Source organism: Phascolarctos cinereus, unplaced genomic scaffold (genome assembly GCF_003287225.1).
Source record: "Phascolarctos cinereus isolate Bilbo 61053 unplaced genomic scaffold, phaCin_HiC Scaffold_67;HRSCAF=598, whole genome shotgun sequence".
Taxonomy (NCBI): Eukaryota; Metazoa; Chordata; class Mammalia; order Diprotodontia; family Phascolarctidae; genus Phascolarctos; species Phascolarctos cinereus.
Window position 1 is genome coordinate 44,213 of NW_027556046.1, and position 17,511 is coordinate 61,723.

At 44.1% G+C, this 17,511-nt stretch overlaps 1 non-coding gene and 1 pseudogene across 1 annotated transcript; both read left to right on the plus strand.

Annotated features, from left to right (window-relative positions):
* The first annotated feature begins 2,551 nt into the window (after positions 1-2,551).
* Positions 2,552-3,348, plus strand: LOC110204038 (very long chain fatty acid elongase 6 pseudogene; annotated as a pseudogene).
* A 7,161-nt stretch (positions 3,349-10,509) lies between these two features.
* On the plus strand, positions 10,510-10,582 carry TRNAR-ACG (transfer RNA arginine (anticodon ACG)). Its single transcript has one exon. It is a non-coding gene; the product is annotated as a tRNA-Arg (tRNA).
* The last annotated feature ends 6,929 nt before the right edge of the window (positions 10,583-17,511 follow it).

Below are 17,511 nucleotides of genomic sequence, written 5' to 3' on the forward strand. Positions count from 1 at the left end.
TTTATTTAAAAAAAAGTAGGATCAAATAAGTCAATCACTGAGTCAACTAGCATGTTGTGCCAGCTGGTGTCTCAGGGAACAGAGTGTTGGGCCTGGAATCAGGAATATCTGAGTTCAAATCCAGCTTCAGACACTTCCTAGCTGTGTTACCCTGGGCAAGTCAGTTGTTCTTGCTCTGTCTGAGAAAAGGATCCACTGGAGGAGGAAATGCCAAACCATTTCAGTATCTCTGCCCAGAAAACTTTATGGAACAGTTATGATTATAGGGTCATGAAGAGTTCAGACATGTCTGAATGAGTGAATAACAGCAATGTGTGCCTGGGGAGACAAAAAAAGATAAAAGACAATCCCTGGTCCCAAAGCACTCACAACATAATGGAGAAGACAACACGTAAATCACTATGAACAAACAGGATAGATTCAGGATAAACTGGAAATGGTCATCAGAAGGAAGGGAATGAGATTAAGAGTAGAGTGAGTAATGGCTCAGGGCAAATGGAGAAGCTAATGTATGACAACATGAAAACAGAGAAGCTCAACTCTCAAGTTGCTTTAATTTTCTTAGACTATGAGAATGATTTATAGATTACAAAGGACATGACCAAAATGGTTAATAGGAAGTTGATAAGCAAAATACCTCAGGACATCATAATAGATGACTTGACTTTACCTTGATGATTTCAAGACAGCCTGGTAAAGTTCATCCTTAGGAACTGGAAGAATGTGCATTCAGTAAAATATAAGCTCTTTAAGGACAGGGACTATTTGTCGTTTTTGTGTTCATGTCCCTAGTCCCTAGCAGAGTGCTTTGCACCATTAGGTGCTTGATAAGTGTTTCAGTTTAAGTGACCTAAGTGTAATTGCTGCGCTATTCTCAATGATCTTTGAAAAACTGTGCAGGATGGGACATTATGAGCCCTTGTTAACCTTCCACTGACCCTGACTTTGTAATTGGGGACTACAATTTATATGTTGATGCCTTCTGAAATATCCTTTTTTCCTAGTACATCAAAGTAGTGCACTGTCATGATCTGAACCTTCCCTCTACCCCAGCCATATATAAGAATAGCCACACCCTTGGAGTCACTAGTACCCAAAGTGTTCTATCTCTATAATCTATAACTCTAAAATTCTTCTATCTAACCCTATCCTCATTGCTTTACTTATCTCTATCCCTCATCCTTTCAAATGTATTTTTCATTCTCACCATAACCTCTAATCACTCCACTCTGTGCTTTATTCGGGGACCATGCTGTTATAGATGCACTTTCATTCATGGAAAATCTTGGCCTCATAGTTAAGAATTCCAACTTCAGAGTTTCATGTGCTCTTGAATCCTTGAATCCTTTGTCCTATTGCTGCATATCTCTTTCCTAACCTCACATCTGAGTCAATTTTGCCTTCTGCCTTTTCCACTCCTGTTTTCATGCTGCAGAATATTGCTAGATGAATTCATACAACTGTTCTTACTGGTTCCAATACCAAAGAGTAATGCCTGTTTCTCAGACTCAGATGGTTTTAGTGGGGGAGAAGAACTTAAGGCCTGTTCCCTTACAACAGGTATATCACTGAAGGTTGTAAACAGAAGAGTCACCAGGATTTTCCTAAAATGGGCAGAGGAAAAAGACTAGGTAGTGATATTGAAAGGGCTTTTTGAATGCGATAAGGGTCATCAAAGAGCTTCCCTTGCACTAAATATTTGGCAGGAAGTCTATACGTGACTCATAGTTTCTCCCAAACACTTCCTTTACACATCATCAAGACCCTCTGAAATGTTGCCAGCAATCAGATAGTGCACTGAACGGGAAGGCAGAAAATAAATGTGAGACGTCGGCCAGGCGGAGCAGTAAAGACTGAGTCAGTTTATTCATCTGAGGGTAAAGGATATATAGAGAAAATCTAGCCTAACTTCAAAGAGTGTTTCCCGTGAGACACTCCCCAAAACATCTGCTGAGGATGTGACAACATACATTTCCTCGTTATGAGGGTTCCTAGATTGGGTTGTAGTTTCCAAGGCTTTCCCATGTGCCTTGGTGCCACCTGCATAGAGGAGTGAATGTGTAAATCTAAGGTTCAAAGAGTGAGAAGGAATGTCTCAGTAGCCTCCCTTGCAGGGAGAGATTTGGAGAGCCCTGGTTCCTAAATGATTGAGCCTTGTGGGTTAAGCCTGGACAAGAGGCAAATTCTGTCCTGGATGTTAAACCCAGATCAGACTCTTAGAGCGGCCCTCAACTCAGAAACAAGTTCCCAAGTGTCCTCCATGTAGAGAAATGGAATCATCCAAGTAAGTTTAAGGTGTCTGCTCATGTGTCTGAACCTCAATACAATGAAAATGAACTTCAAAATGAAACAGGATCAAGAAGAACACCAGATACAGGAGAAAGAGAATAGGAAGAGCAGGAGAAAGCAATGGCAAATCCAGGATGCAGCTTAGAGAGATGCAGAGGGTGCACAAGGAGGGGAAGAAATGGGAGGTTGTTGAGGGAAGGACTTCAGACAGTAATAGAAAGGGGGAGAAATGCTTTTTTGCAGATAATTTACTTATTTTTATATGGAATATGCAGGGATTCAGAGAAGCAGTTCAAATGAACATGTAGTGTTGACTTCTCAGGAATATGAATTTGAAAAGCAATTCAATGAGAACAAAGCCATCCAGTCGATGCAAGAGAACTGGAAGAAAATCGTTCTTATTTTCAGCTCTGTATGCTGCCTTTATATTTGGTGGTCAGCACCTAATGAACAAATGGGCAAAGTTGGAAGTCAGGAAGCCACTTGTACTGTGGTCCCTGAGCATTGCAGTCTTCCATATAGGGTTAGGGTATAGTTGTTGCTCTTCAAACTGGTGCTTATATTGTGTACATTTTGATGACCAAAGGCCTGAAGCAATCAATTTGTGATCAGAGTTTTTACAATGGACCTGTCAGCAAATTTGCGTCTTTTGCATTTGTATTAAGCAAATCACTTGAATTTGGAGAAACTATTAATTATTTTTCAAAAACAGAAACTCATCTTACTACATTGGTGTCACCACATCACTGTGCTGCTCTATTCTTGCTACTTTTAGAAGGACATGGTTGGTTCATGACCATGAACTATGAAGTGCATGCAGTAATGTATTCCTACTATACCTTGCAAGCGGTGGGGTTCCAGGTCTCACCGAAGTTCACCATGTTCATCACCTTGTTTCTGATTACACAGATGTTGATGGGTTGTGTAGTTAACTATCTCGATTTTTCCTGGATGCAGCAAAACCAGTGCCGCTCTCATATTCAGAACATCATGTGGTCCTCACTCATCTATCTCAGCTACTTTATGCTCAGGGTCATCAAGAAAAGAAAAAAAAACTAAACAAAATAAAATGGCACCAGGTATCATATATATGGTCCAGCTAAAAATAATAATATTAATAATTAAAAAGCAAGCTTGGCAGCTTAGGGGTAACTAGGTTGATCTAACCCAATAAATGTATGATCCTTTTATGGTGAGGACTCATTGAGTTCAACTCCATCTCAAAGAACTGCTGCTAAGAGACACCATCCCTCTCATACCTGTCAAGTGTAGGAGGAAAAATGAAAGAAAGAAAGAAAGAAAGAAAGAAAGAAAGAAAGAAAGAAAGAAAGAAAGAAAGAAAGAAAGAAAGAAAGAAAGAAAGAAAGAAAGGAAGGAAGAGAAGAAGGAAGGAAGAAGAAGAAGAAAGAAAGAAAGGAAGGAAAGAAGAAAGGAAGAAAGAAAGACAGGAAGGAAGGAAGGAAGGAAGGAAGAGAAAGAACGTTATTAACAAATTTTATGAAAAAAGTATTTAGTAAGCATCATATTTCCCTAAAACAGAAGACTTTTACTCAAAACCAAACAAAAAAAGTATTTTTATATACTGTCTATTCTTTTTCAACACTAAACTTGAGCCAACAAAAAAAAGACAAAAAGGTTGGAGGTGCAGGGGGTGTGCGTATAAAACCAACACTTTGGCAGAAATGAAAACTTTCCTTGTGAAAGGTTGGCAGTTTTAGACTAAATTCAAAAGGTATTTAGAAGGTTTCTTTAAGTGAACATGAGCCACAACTTGATGAGTAAGAGAAAAGCTTGATGGTTCCCACCGCAATCTAGAATTTGTGTTCAACCCTTGATCAGGTTTTCAAAATGAGGAACAAAACATGACTGCCCATTTCTAAATGAGAGAGAATTTGTCCAAGGGCATGTCCGATGGAAGTCTGTTGATTTCTATTATTGCACAGGATAAAAGAGATTCATCTTTGTTCTTTTACCAGAGACTTTTAAAAAGAACTTTGGAGGGGAGGGGAAAAGAGACAGAAGAAGAAGAAGAAGAAGAAGAAGAAGAAGAAGAAGAAGAAGAAGAAGAAGAAGAAGAAGAAGAAGAAGAAGAAGAAGAAGAAGAAGAAGAAGGCGGCAGCAAAACCACAACCAAATTATATGAAAATTGGGGGGACAAGATGGTGGAGTAAAAAGGTAGTTGCTCTCACTCTCCCCTATCAACCTCTGAAAACCGAGAAAATACCCCCCCAAAAAAAACCCTGGAACATCTGAAGTAGAAGAAAGTTGGGGAGTAGCAGTGCAGCAGCCCAGCAAATGGGTCTCCCAGTGCCTCAGCAAAAATAAGGGTAATAGCACTACAAAAGGCCCTGGGCGGATAAGTATCCTGCACCATTTATCTGAAAAGAGCAGAAGAAAGCAACCTAAAGTCTTCCTAAAGTCCAAGCATGGCTGATACCAGCCAAACACAAGGTAAGCTGTGAGAACCTCCAACTGTCAACCAGGAAGAGATCCTGAAGTCCAGGTGGTAGAGCAGGCAAACACCAACACCTGGACCTCATTGAGGTTGGGAGGAACTGGTGGAAACCAGCTCAGAAAACCAACAGGTGCCTCGGTACTCTACCTCAAAGGAATCTCCCAGTGCATTAGCAGAAACGAGGGAGACAGCACTGAAAGGGGCCCGAGGCAGATAAACACCCTGTAGCACCCATCGAAAAGGAGCTGAAGAAAGCTAAGGAAAGGAAAAGCAGACAACCTAGAACTGCCTGAAACTTCCAGCTTTGCTGATTTCAGCTCAACATGAGGTAAGCTGCCAGGATCCTACAGCTTCCAATTGCCAACATAAGAGGTCCCAGCACACAAAGCCAGTGACCAATATGTAGGCTCCCAACAAAAGAAGCTTGGCTCAGTGCACTCTGTTCCCCAGCAGAAGAGGTCAAACTCTTTAAAGGCCAGGGAATAAAGAAACACCACGAGTAAAAAGATACGTACCATAGATTCATACTATGAGAAGAGTGGAGATCAAGACAAAAACTTTGAAGAGGACAACAATGTCAAGAAACCCACATCTGCAACATGAAAAGGGAATATGAACTGGTCTGAAGCCCCAAAAGCCTTCTTAGAAGAGCGTAAGAATGATTTTAAAAGTCTAATGAGAGAGGTAGAAGAGTCCTTCAAAAATACAATTGGCCAATTGGAAAAAAGTACACTGAAGAAAACAAATCCCTTAAAAATACATTTGGCCAATTGAAGAAGGAAGTACAAAAACTAACAGATGAAAACAATCTGTTAAAAACTAGAATTGGACAAATGGAAAGTAATGACTCTATGAGAGAGCAAGAATCAGTCAAACAGAAACAAAAAAAAATGAAGAAATGGATGAAAACCTAAAATATCTCATCGGTAAAATAACCAACCTGGAAAATCGATCCGGAGAGACAATTTAAAAACATTTGACTACCAGAAAATCATCCCACCACCAAAAAGCAGAGGACTCAGGGATGAATTTCCTTATGCTACTGATGTTAGGATATGGGCAAGATCCCATCACTTCTAACCTCGTCTTCTTAATTATAAAGAAGGGTTTTTATCTCTAAGGTTCAGTTAACAGGTTCAGTGTCCTGTATGATCCACAGGACACTGTGAGTAGAGGAATGGGAAGATTTCTAAAAGAGTCAACCTCTCTCTCGTGCTAAATGAGGGCAAGGGGCAGAGATACTTTTCACTGAAGAAAAGAATTGCCCCTATAGGCAGGAAAGTGCATTATTTCCCCTTTAGAAAGTCCTCAAGTCTGCATAGGTTCCCTCCATCTAAATTGTCAGTAAATGAGGAATATTTCCCACTCTCATGGGAAAAAAAAACAATCTCCATCCCATGAGTCCATATGCCGTACTTTCCTACCTCTGTACCTTTGTCCATATCATTCCCTATGCCCACAATGCCCTTCCATCACTAGATCAGTAAAAGTCTTCTTCATCCTTTTAGACCTCACTCAATAAATGTCACATCTTCCAAGATGGCTTGCCATAGCACCTCATTTGGAAGTAATTATTCCATCCACAGGTCTCAAACAGCACTTTGTGGACACTTCTGTTCTTGTATGTTAGAGTGGTTGACTCTAACAGATGGGAAGCTCCTGGGGGCAGGGCCCAGGCTGTACTTACTTGATTACTTTTGTCACCGCCCAGGCTTTCCATAGAGTGGGGGCTCTACTGGGTTACACTGACCATGATGAGACCTCCTGTGCTTTAGGAGGAACCTCATCTTTTGGGTTCTTGGTAAGCTGCTCCTCCCCCAGCCCTTGGATGGTGGCAGTACTGCAGACTGCTGGCAGCCACTCTGCTTCTTCTGGCTCATCTTCCCCAGGCTCTTAATCCAAGGGCTACATCTCACAGCCCATTTGCCCCCAGAGCTGTCTGTCCCCTCACAAGAGTCTTGGGAAGCAGTCAGTGAGATGATTGATGATTCTCAGACAGATTCTCTCCCCACTGCATTGTAGAATCTACCTTACTTAGGACACAATTCCTGCAGACCCAGGTCCCCTTGTCCAAGCAGGATTTCTGACCAGGTGTAGTTCCCCTTCACTCTTACCCCGACCTCCTCTCCCAGCGGTCCCAACATTTCCAAGTACAGCAAAAGTGAAATGGCTTGGGAGCCTCTTCCCGTAGAAACTACTGTCCAGTCGGGACCCGCTCTCCCCACACTCATCTTTCTTTTCCCCCATTCTGAGTTCAGTGGGGTGGGCGCTAGGAGGAATGGCTTTTCTTGCCGCCTCCAGGCTCTCAGGCCAAGCGAGACCCCACTTCTGAACCTCTTCCTCCATCGCTCTTTCTGCTGCTGTGCACCTCTCCTGGTTCCCAGGAAGTGCCCAGCGCGCTCACTCTGTCGCATCGTCCAGCTTCCCAGCCTGGCTCCTTGAGGCCACAGCTCTGCTCTCGGACCAGGAGCTTGGAGACCACAACAGGCAGCCCTTTCCGCCCCTACCCCACCTCACCCCCGTTTCAGAAAGGAGTGCCCCCGCCCTCGCTGCGATCCTCTGAGCTCAGAGCCTGATTTGCCCAGTGGCTGTTGAAGTTTAAAATCCATGAGAGGGAGGGCAGTGGGGGTCAGAGGATGTAGTCGAGAACCGAAGACACGCAGGGACTGGAGTTTGGCTTTCTTGGCTCACGTTTAAAGGACCCAGCTCAGGTTTCGGTTTCTTTTCCCAGAAACATCCGATTCTCGCTAGTAGAGCAGGCCGCCACAGCTTGCTTCTTGACCTGCCCATCCCCCCATCCTACCACTCACCCTAATCGGGGACAAATTTCAGGCTGTCGCTTGGGATTCAGGCAATGCCCCCTTCAGAATCCAGATTCTTAGGAAAAGTAGGCAGAACAGACAAGGAAGGAAAGTAACCTGGAAAACCCCCCTCCCACCTGTGGTTATGGCTCCTAAACTTCTTGAATTTCTCTACCCTCGCTGAGTCAGTTCTGAGGAACTGTGGACGCCTCTGTTACTGCTGCTCTTGGTGCCTGCTTGCCCGACTGACGGACTGAACCAGCGAGCGAAAGAACGAACTGACGAATCCCTCCTGGTAAGGACAAGGTGCGGAGTGTTCAGAAACCAGCTCACCACACGAGGTTTATGTTTTTTCATCCGAAAAGTTATTCTGGGAACCATTTTAAGCAGGATATCCCATGATTTCAGTGAGCAGGGCGACTTTCGGTGTAAAACGTTTCATAGAATGAGGCTCTCTGGGTCTGGAGGTTGTCTTTTTGTCTCTGGGCCCCGGGGACCCAGGAATCTCTTCTGCCTGGGAATTGCCAAATTTGATAGAGTAAACTTCTGCAGCCTCCTGGGTTTGCAGGATGGAGTTTGTGGTTGGCAGCTGAAATATTCTAACACTGGGAAAAGCTAAGCCTCTCTTCAGTGTCTCAGCAGCTTGGTACCCGAAGGCTAGTTAGCGAGCTCCAGCATTGACCAAAGCCTCACCGGTCCTAGCTCCCTCAGGATAAAATGTCGCCCCTCCCCTCTTCCCATCTCTCCCACCCCCCAGCGGTGAGTTTATCTTTGGTTTGTTTTCCTTTCCCGTCTCTCTACTTCTAGTGTACAACCGACAGTCAAAAACATTCTGAGAGCATGACACACCAGAATCCCAGTTGGCTGACTCTGTCCTCCAGCCCCAAGTTCTATTGAGGAAAATAAAGTCTTTTTTTCTTTTAAGGAGTAAGTTCCCTTCTCTATCTCTCAGTCTCAGGGTGTTCAATGATGAAGCCGGCTCAAGTTGATGGCCAGAAAGTCTTCTCTTTTCTCTTCTTTCTCCACCTGCTCTTGCATCAATTCCTCCTTTCTTCCCCCTGTAACTCATCCTCCTAATGGTGCAATGGATAAAGCTCCAGCCTTGGAATCAGGAGGACCTGAGTTCAAATGTGACTTAAGATACTCGATACTTACTAGCTGTGTGACCCTGGGCAAGTCACATAACCCCGATTGCCTCCCCCCCAAAAAAATATTAAGTTAGATACCTGTTGCTGCTAAAGATGTCTGAATTTTTGTGACCCCATGGACCATACTGTCCATTTCCTTCTCCAGCAGATTATGGCAAACAGAAGTCAAGTAACTTACCAAAAATCACATAGCTGGTAAGTTTCCAAGGATTTGAACTCAGGTCTTTCTGACTCTAGGCCAGTACTCTATTTTTGTTACTGTTGACTTTCTCCCGCTGTTAGGGAATCTTTGCTCTGTTTCCCTTTCACTGCTTGCCCCTACTTTTCCTAACATGGTGAGATTACTTCTCTCATTCTATTTTGCTGGGCCCTAGTCATGACCTACCCCCTCATTTGGATGTCTCCCAGCTTTCTGTTCTGGGCCCACTTTCCCTCCTTCCTTTGTCCACTCTCTACCACCACCACCACCATCACGTCTTAGTAGTAGTAAGGACTCATCCTCCCCCTGCCCTTGCTCCTATTAGTGCTGCTGCTGTCTTGGTGAGCCGGCATTTTCTCTGCCTAGTCCTATGCGTGGAGCACTCTCCCTCCTCAGCTTCACCTGTACTCACTTCCCTGACTTCCTTTAAATCCCAACTAAAATCCTCTCATTCACTGGAAGCCTTCCCCATGCCCTATTCACTTTAGTGCCTTCCCTCTGTTAATATTTCCCATTTCTCTTCTTTGTATATATGTGTTTGTTCCCTCACTAAATGGTAAAATTGAGGGCAGGGACTGTCTTTTGCCTTTTTTGTAACCTCACAGTTTAGCAGTGGCTGACACTGTTACAGGGGCTGAATAAATGTGTATTGGTTGATTGATTACTGTTGCTGTTACTACTGCTGCTGCTGCCACTATTGTTGCTGTCACTACCTTCTGGGCTCTCTTGGGGTTCAGGTCTGCACAGTGGTGGACAGATCCGGGAAGGCTCCCTAAACGCGCGCTGTAGGAGAGGAGGGAAGTCCCTCCAACTACCACCTCCTCGTCGGAGGCCCTCCGGGATGTCTAATGCGAGCAGAGGTTAGAATGTAGGGCCTGGAGGCTGGAGAAACGGCACAGCACTCCAAGAAAACCCTAAATGGGGACGCTCCGTAAACAACTGAGCCTTGGCCCCGCGGCAGGAGCCGTTTCTGTTGGTGTTCCAAGGAGGTAAGCTCGCCTGGGAGTTGTATGGGTCACCCGTGGTCCACGGGCCGTCCCGGCCTCGGGGGGGCCATGCCCGCAGGGGAAACAGACCCTGTCGGGCTCTAGCGGAGTGGCTACCCGGCGGAGGCTGGGGCCCTTCCTGTACGGATACCCTCTTCCTTTCTGGGTCTGGCCTAGGCTTCGCGGTGGATAATCCTCTAGCTGGGTGTGGGCTTGGAGTCAGGGAGCCAGAGGCTAGGCAGGACCCATGAGAGTCGTGATCCAAGGGAGCCCCGGCGTCGTCCAGCGGCCCATGAGAGCCCCCAGCTGAGTCTGTAAAGGAGGAGGGGGATGGTTAGGGTTAGGGTCAGGGTTAGAGTCGTCCAGGGCCGGGGTCCAGATCCAGGCGATTCCGGTCCTGCGTCCTCTGAGCAGGATGGTGGATTGGACGGGGAGCCTCGGTATCGGAATCCAGGACCTAGAGAGAGTTTGAGGGGAACAAGAGGCTGGGCCTAGGCGCGTGGCCCTGATGGCGGTGCTGACTGTACTTTCTGCGGGGCGTGGCCTCGGGTGTAGGGCGGCAGAACCAGTGGGCCCAAAGGCCAGACTTTGCATTCAGCAGCCCCCTCATGACCACTCAGCAGAACATCGGGGGCCAGTGGCGCAATGGAGAACGCGTCTGACTACGGATCAGAAGATTCCAGGTTCGACTCCTGGCTGGCTCGGCCGTTGAAGTGTTTTTATTTTATTTCCTCCCTCGCTTCTTTCCTTCATTTTTTCTGAAGGAGGAAGCATTTCTTGAAACAGTAAGCATTTGTAGAGTTCTTGCTACTTGGCAGGCTCTCTGCTAAGCTTGTTGGGACTTAAAGGAGTCATTTGCACGACGTCAATTGTCCCAAGTGTCCTGAAGGTTCTCCTCACATCCTCTGAGTCTTAATCTCTGAACTTTAACATCACTTATTCTTTCTGGGCCCTGAGCTTGAAGTCGTGGGAAGGCACGGAGCTATATGTGGTTGGGCCTCTCTTCTGTCCAGTAGGACAGGGCCAGGTACAGGAGCTCCCGAGTTCGGTGTCCAACCCCAGTGAGGACACCCCTTCATGCCTATGTTACTCTAAAACAAAAATGTGAAAATAACAGCTAGCACGCATTTATGAAGCATCTAATATGTGCCAGGCACTGACCTAAACCCTGGGTACACTCCCAGCCCTGGAAGAGCGCCTAGCCTAATGAGGGTTGAAGGGAGGAAAACACTTATGTACAAATAAACTTAGGAGAAATTGGAAATTATCAGCAGAGGAAAAGCACCAATAATGACAGTGGGCATTTATATATCACTGGCAATTTGCCAGGGTCTTTACAAATATATCTCCATTTGCTCCTCCCCCACATCCTGGGAGGTATGTACTGTTACACCCATTTACAGATGAAGAATTGGAAGTAAATATATAGGTTAAGTGATTTGCTCCAGGTGACACAGGAAATGAGACTAAGTTTGAAGTCAAAGATTCCCAATTCCAGGGGTCAGGTCTCTATCCCCCACATCTCTACTTGTACTAGAAGTCAGGCTTATCTGGAGAGATTTCCTGTAGAAGGTGGGATTTTAGCTAGGATCTGAAGGCAGTTAGGATAGCCAGGAGGCAGAGATGAAGAGGAAGAGCATTCCTGGCATGGGGGACAGCCAAAGAGAATGTCTGGTGCAAGAGATGGAGGGTTTTATTTGAGGAACAGCCAGGAGGCCAATGCCACTGGACAGAGGAGTAAGGTGTGTGTGGGGCCAGGTTATTCAGGGCTTTGGATGTCAGAGGATTTTGTATTTGATCCAAGATGCAGTAGAGGCCACTGAAGCTTATTGAGTATGGGCATGGTATAGTCAGATCTGTGTTTTAGGAAAATCACTTTGGTGACTGAATGGAGGATGGAGTGAAGTGGAGAGAGGCTAGAGGCAGGCAAATCCACCAGCAGCTATTGCAATAGTCCAGGCATGAAGTGAGGAGGGTCCACACCAGGGCCACGTCAGTGTCAGAGAAGACAAAAGGAGGTGTATTCAAGAGATGGTACAAAGATGAAATCAACAGGCCTTAGTAACAGATTGGATATGGGGAGGGTTGAGGGCTAGTGAGGAGACCAGGATAACACCTACATTGTGAGCCCGGGGGACCAGGAGGATGAGAGTACCCTAGACTGTAATAGGTGAGTAGGAAGAGAGGTGGAATGAAGGGTTTGAGGTTTGAAAAGATAACGAGTTCCATCTCAGACATGTTGAGTCTAAGACATTTATTGGACATCCAGTTTGAGATGTCTAACAGGAAGATGTGGATGACATACTTGAGAGGAATTAGGACTGCACAGGTACATTTGAGAATCATCAGTATAGACATAACTGTACAGCAGGGGTGGAGAGGTCTTCAAGTGCAACCCTTTAACTGAATGCAAACTTCACAGAACAAATCCCTGTAATAAAAGGATTTGTTCTATAAAACTTAGACTCAGCCAAAAGCTGCACCGAAGGACCTGGAGGGCCACATGTGGCCTTGAGGCCACAGGTTTTCCACCCCTGTTCTATAGGAGGTGATGAGATCACCAAGTGATGTAGTATAGAGGGAGAAGAAAAGGTCCAGGGCAGAATCTTTCGGGACACCTCCAGTTGGATGGCATGACCCAGACAGAGATCCAGCAAAGGAGAATGAGAAGGAACAGTCTAACAAGGAGGAGGAGAAGCAGGAGAGAAAGGCATCCTGAAAGCCTAGAGAGAAGAGAGTGGAAAGGAGAAGGTGATGGAGAGTGTCAAAGGTTGCAAAGAGGTCAGGAAAGATGAGAATGGAGAAAAGACCATTGGGTTTGGCAATTAGATCATTGGTAACTTTGGAGAGGCCAAGTTTTGTTGAAGATTAGGTCAGAAGTCAGCCTTCAGAGCATTAAGAAGGAAGTGAGAGAAGAGGAATGAATACCAATTATAGAAGGCTTTCTTGAGTTTAGCCCCCAAAGGGAAGACATATGTGATGGTAGCTAGCAGGGATGGACAGTGAAGAGTTTTTGAGGATGAGACATGGGTGTGTTTGTAGGCAGCTGGGAAGCACCAGCAGACAGGGAGAGATCAAAGGTGAGGAAGTGAGTGGGCGTGATGGAGGGAGCAAACTGCTGGAGAATATGGGATAGAATAAGATTCACTTGTTCAGGCAGTGGGGTTTGCCTTGGCAAGGAGAAGGGCTTCATGTTACATGAGATAGGATGAAGGAGAGAGAAGGAAGGCATCTAGGGGATATGAGATGAGGAGCAGCAGGGAGGAGGGAGCTCTCAGCACATACCCTCAGTTATTTCAGTGAATATGAGGCAAAGTTGCCAGGTGAGAGGGTGAAGAGATGAGAGGCCAGAGGGGGTTTGAGGAAGGATTGTGGAGAGTAGGATGGTCAGTTAAGGAGGGGGTATAGAAGGATAGTCTTGCTTCAGGGAGGTCCAATGGGCCCAGGCAGCAGAGTTTCATAATTTTCTACAGCTTCCTTAAGCCTCACACATGTAAGAGAGAAAGAGTAATTAGAGACTGAGACTTGGGGGAAGGGGAATCACCCTGAGAATTTCTGCCTCGATGTCCCTTGGGCATCCATTCCAGCTACCTCCAGTTCCTTGGATGAGAAGGCACTCCATTCAGACCACACTCCCTCTTTGGTTTGGCTGTAGATTATTCCCAGCCTTCTTCAATGCACAGCCCAGGTCCTATCTTCCTGAGCTCACTTTCGTTTGGACTTCCATATCATGGCTCTGTATTTGGTTACTTGCGTACTATATCTAGGTCAATCACTCTGTATTGTATATACCCAGTAGAATGGATGCTTCTAGGAGTCAGGACTTAGGTCACAGGGCTATTTCTGGAGGGTATTTCACCAAAACAGGGCACAAGAAGCAGGCTTAGGTAGGTAGGTCATGCAGCTGCCTCTAGAAGGAGCCTGGCCACATGCAGGTCCCAGGGAGTCTGAGCCTGGGTCAGAGGTAAATGCTGGAACTAGATTGAACTGCGTTGCAAGAACGATTGTTGTATTTTCAATATGAGCATTGACAGATATGAAATAGGCAAATAGGACAAATGCACACTTGGTTTATTGTTCTGTTGATTGTCTAGATTTAAAAAAGCAATAGAAGGGAATAAACATTCTCTGTATCTATCTATCTATCTATCTATCTATCTATCTATCTATCTGTCTGTCTGTCTGTCTGTCTATCTCTATCTCCTGTCTCTCTCCTATCTGTCTATCTATCCATCATATCTTTCTCTCTCTCTCTCTCTCTCTCTCTCTCTCTCTCTCTCTCTCTCTGTCTCTGTGTGTCTGTCTGTGTCTATCAATCCATTCATCCATCCATCCATCCATCGATCTATGTGTATATCTATCTATCTATCTATCTATCTATCTATCCATCATCATCGTCATAATCATCATCTCTCTCTCTCTCTCTATCTGTCTCTATGTGTCTGTCTGTGTCTATCTATCAATCAATTCATCCATCCATCGATCTATCTCTATATCTGTCTATCTATCTATCTATCTATCTATCTATCTATCTATCTATCATCTCTGTCTGTCTATCTATCTCTACTGCTTCATGTATGTACCTATCTATTTCAATTATTAAATGCCAGGCATTTTGCCTTGTGCTTTACAAATATCTTATTTGATCGTCTCACAACCCTAGAAGGTAGTCGCTGTTATTTTCCCCATTTTACAGTTGAGAAACTGAGGCAAATATTAAGTGACTTGTCTAGGGCCACACAGCTAGTAAAAGTCTGAGGCTGAATTTGAATCTGCTGACCCACCTAACTGCTTGAGTGGAGGCACTTCTGGTGGAGAAAATGTTAATGATGCAGAATAAACATTTTGGTATGGCTTAAGGGAGCCTGGTCACAGACAAATCCCAGAGAGTCAGAGCCTTAGGCATGTGTCATACAGATGTGTGTTTAAAAGTTTAGTGATAGTAAAATAACAAATAAATAGAAAGGGCATATTTTTATTTTTTTTAAAATTTTATTAATTTATTTTGATTTATCAACAATCACTTCCATATGCTTTTTGAGTTGGAAAATTTTTCTCCCCCTTCCTCCCCCCCACCCTCCCCAAGACGGTGCACAATCTGATATAGGCTTTATGTTTACATACCCATTAAACATATTTTCACATTAGTGAAGGTGTGAGTAAAAATTAAAACCAACAGGAGGAACCATCAGAAAGGTGAAACAAAACTCAACAGAAGGTTGAATGATAGCGAGTCGACTTCCATAGTTCTTTCTTTGGATGTGGACAGCATTTTCCATCCCGAGGCCTCTGGAGATGTCTTATATCCTCGTAATGCTGAGAAGGGTTCAGTTGAACAATCTTAGTCATCACATAATGTGGCTGTTATTGTGTACAAAGTCCTCTTGGTTCTGCTTACTTCACTCAGCATTAGACCATGTAAGTCTTTCCAGGTTTTTCTGAAGTCAGCCTGTTCATCATTTCTTATAGCACAATAGTATTCCATTGAATTCATATACCACAACTTGCTCAGCCATTCCCCAATGGATGGGCATCCTCTCCATTTCCAATTCTTTGCCACCACAAAAAGAGCTGCTATGAATATTTTTGTACATGTGGGTCCTTTTCCCATTTGTTTGATCTCTTTGGGATATAGCCCTAGAAGTGCTATTGCTGGATTAAAGGGTACGCACATTTTTGTAGCCCTTTGGGCATAGTTCCAAATTGTTCTCCAAAATGGTGGGATCATTTCACAACTCCACCAACAATGTATTAGTGTTCCAATTTTCCCACATCTTCTCCAACATTTATCATTTCCTGTTTTGTCATGTTGGCCAATCTGATAGGTGTGATGTGGTACCTCAGAGTTGTTTTGATTTGCATTTCTCTAATCAATAACGATTTAGAGCATTTTTTCATATGACTATAGATGTCTTTAATTTCTTCATCTGAGAACTGTCTGTTCGCATCCTTTGACCATTTATCAACTGGGAAATGGCTTGTGTTTTTATAAATTTGTCCTAATTCTCTATATATTTTAGAAATGAGGCCTTTATCAGAGAGACTGGTTGTAAAAATTCTTTCCCAATTTTCTACCTTCCTTGTAATCTTAGTTGTGTTGGCTTTGTTTGTGCAAAAACTTTTCAATTTAATGTAATCAAAATGATCCATTTTTCTTTTCATAATGTTCTCTATCTCCTGAATGATCATGAATTGTTCTGTTCTCCATAGATCTGGTAGATAAAGTATTCCTTGTTCTCCCAGTTTACTTATGGTATCAGCCTTTATATCTAAGTCCTGAACCCATTTTGACTTTATTTTGGTATATGGTGTGAGATGTGGGTCTATGCCTAGTTTCTGCCATACTCTTTTCCAGTTTTCCCGCATTTTTTTTAAAGAGTGGGTTCTTATCCTAGAAGCTGGGGTGTTTGGGTTTATCAAATAATAGATTAGTACAGTCATTGACTACTGTGTCTTGCATATTTAACCTATTCCACTGATCCACCTCCCTATTTCTTAGCCAGTACCAGGCAGTTTTGATGATTGCTGCTTTATAATACAATTTAAGATCTGGAATTGCTAGGCCACCTTCCCCTGCATTTCTTTTCATTAGTTCCTTTGATATTCTGGACCTTTTGTTTTTGCAAATGAATCTTGTTATTATTTTTTGTAACTCTATAAAATAATTTTTTGGTAGTAAAGTGCATATTTTTAATGAAGCGATTAGGCATTGATCCATAAGGGGGCAACAGAGTGAGGTCTGAACTGTGGAGTGTTATCTGAAACATAGAATGCACCTTGGTTTTATTTGCTTATTGGACAGGCATTAACTGCACCTGCCCTTCTTGGTGTCCTGAGGATACTAAGCATGGGGCAGCATGGAATAGGTGCTTAATAAATATTTATTGATTGGTGTCCCTTTGTCAGAATTAAATTGCATGTTTGTTTTTTCCTCTGCCAACTGTTAATAGTAGTAAAATATAGTCTTTATTCTCTTGGAATGTATAAAAATATTTTTGTGAATGTTACTCTATGGAGAGAGATGGTCTAATCTAAATTCCAGCCCCGGGTTGTCCTTGCACACACAATTTGAGTAAAGGCTTGCTTTTGATAAATTCAGTGTTATGGATTTACTTCCTTCCTTACCAAATTTGAATTGTTTCCTTAACTTCAGGCACAGTGAGGTCCCAGGGCAGAGAGCATCTGGAAGATGCATAGCCCCTTAGGGAAACAGTCTAACATGGCCCCACAATTCTGATAATGTGGTGCTTGGACCACACTTGGCAGCAATCCCTGGTATTCTTTTTGCCAGACTTTTTGCTCATGGGTGTGGACCCAGACAGGCCAGGAGTGGGAAGGGGACAGGGCTGGCATGAGGGAGGAAAGTAGACAGGAGTACTCTTGGTGGTGACTGACACTTTGCCATAGCTTGGTCAACTTGGGGAAGCTCTAACAATGTAGCTCTGATTAGGCTTGGGCATCAATTAGAGCATTCCAGGAACTGACTTGACCTTTCAAAATCATGTTTTCAGTTGTCATTTGTTCGAAAGGAGGTTGGAGGATTCTCTCAATCCGTTCTTCTGTATGTCCAGGGAAAACTCTCTGGGATGTGGGAGGGTTTGTCTGTCTTTATGTGATACTGGTCGGAAAATGG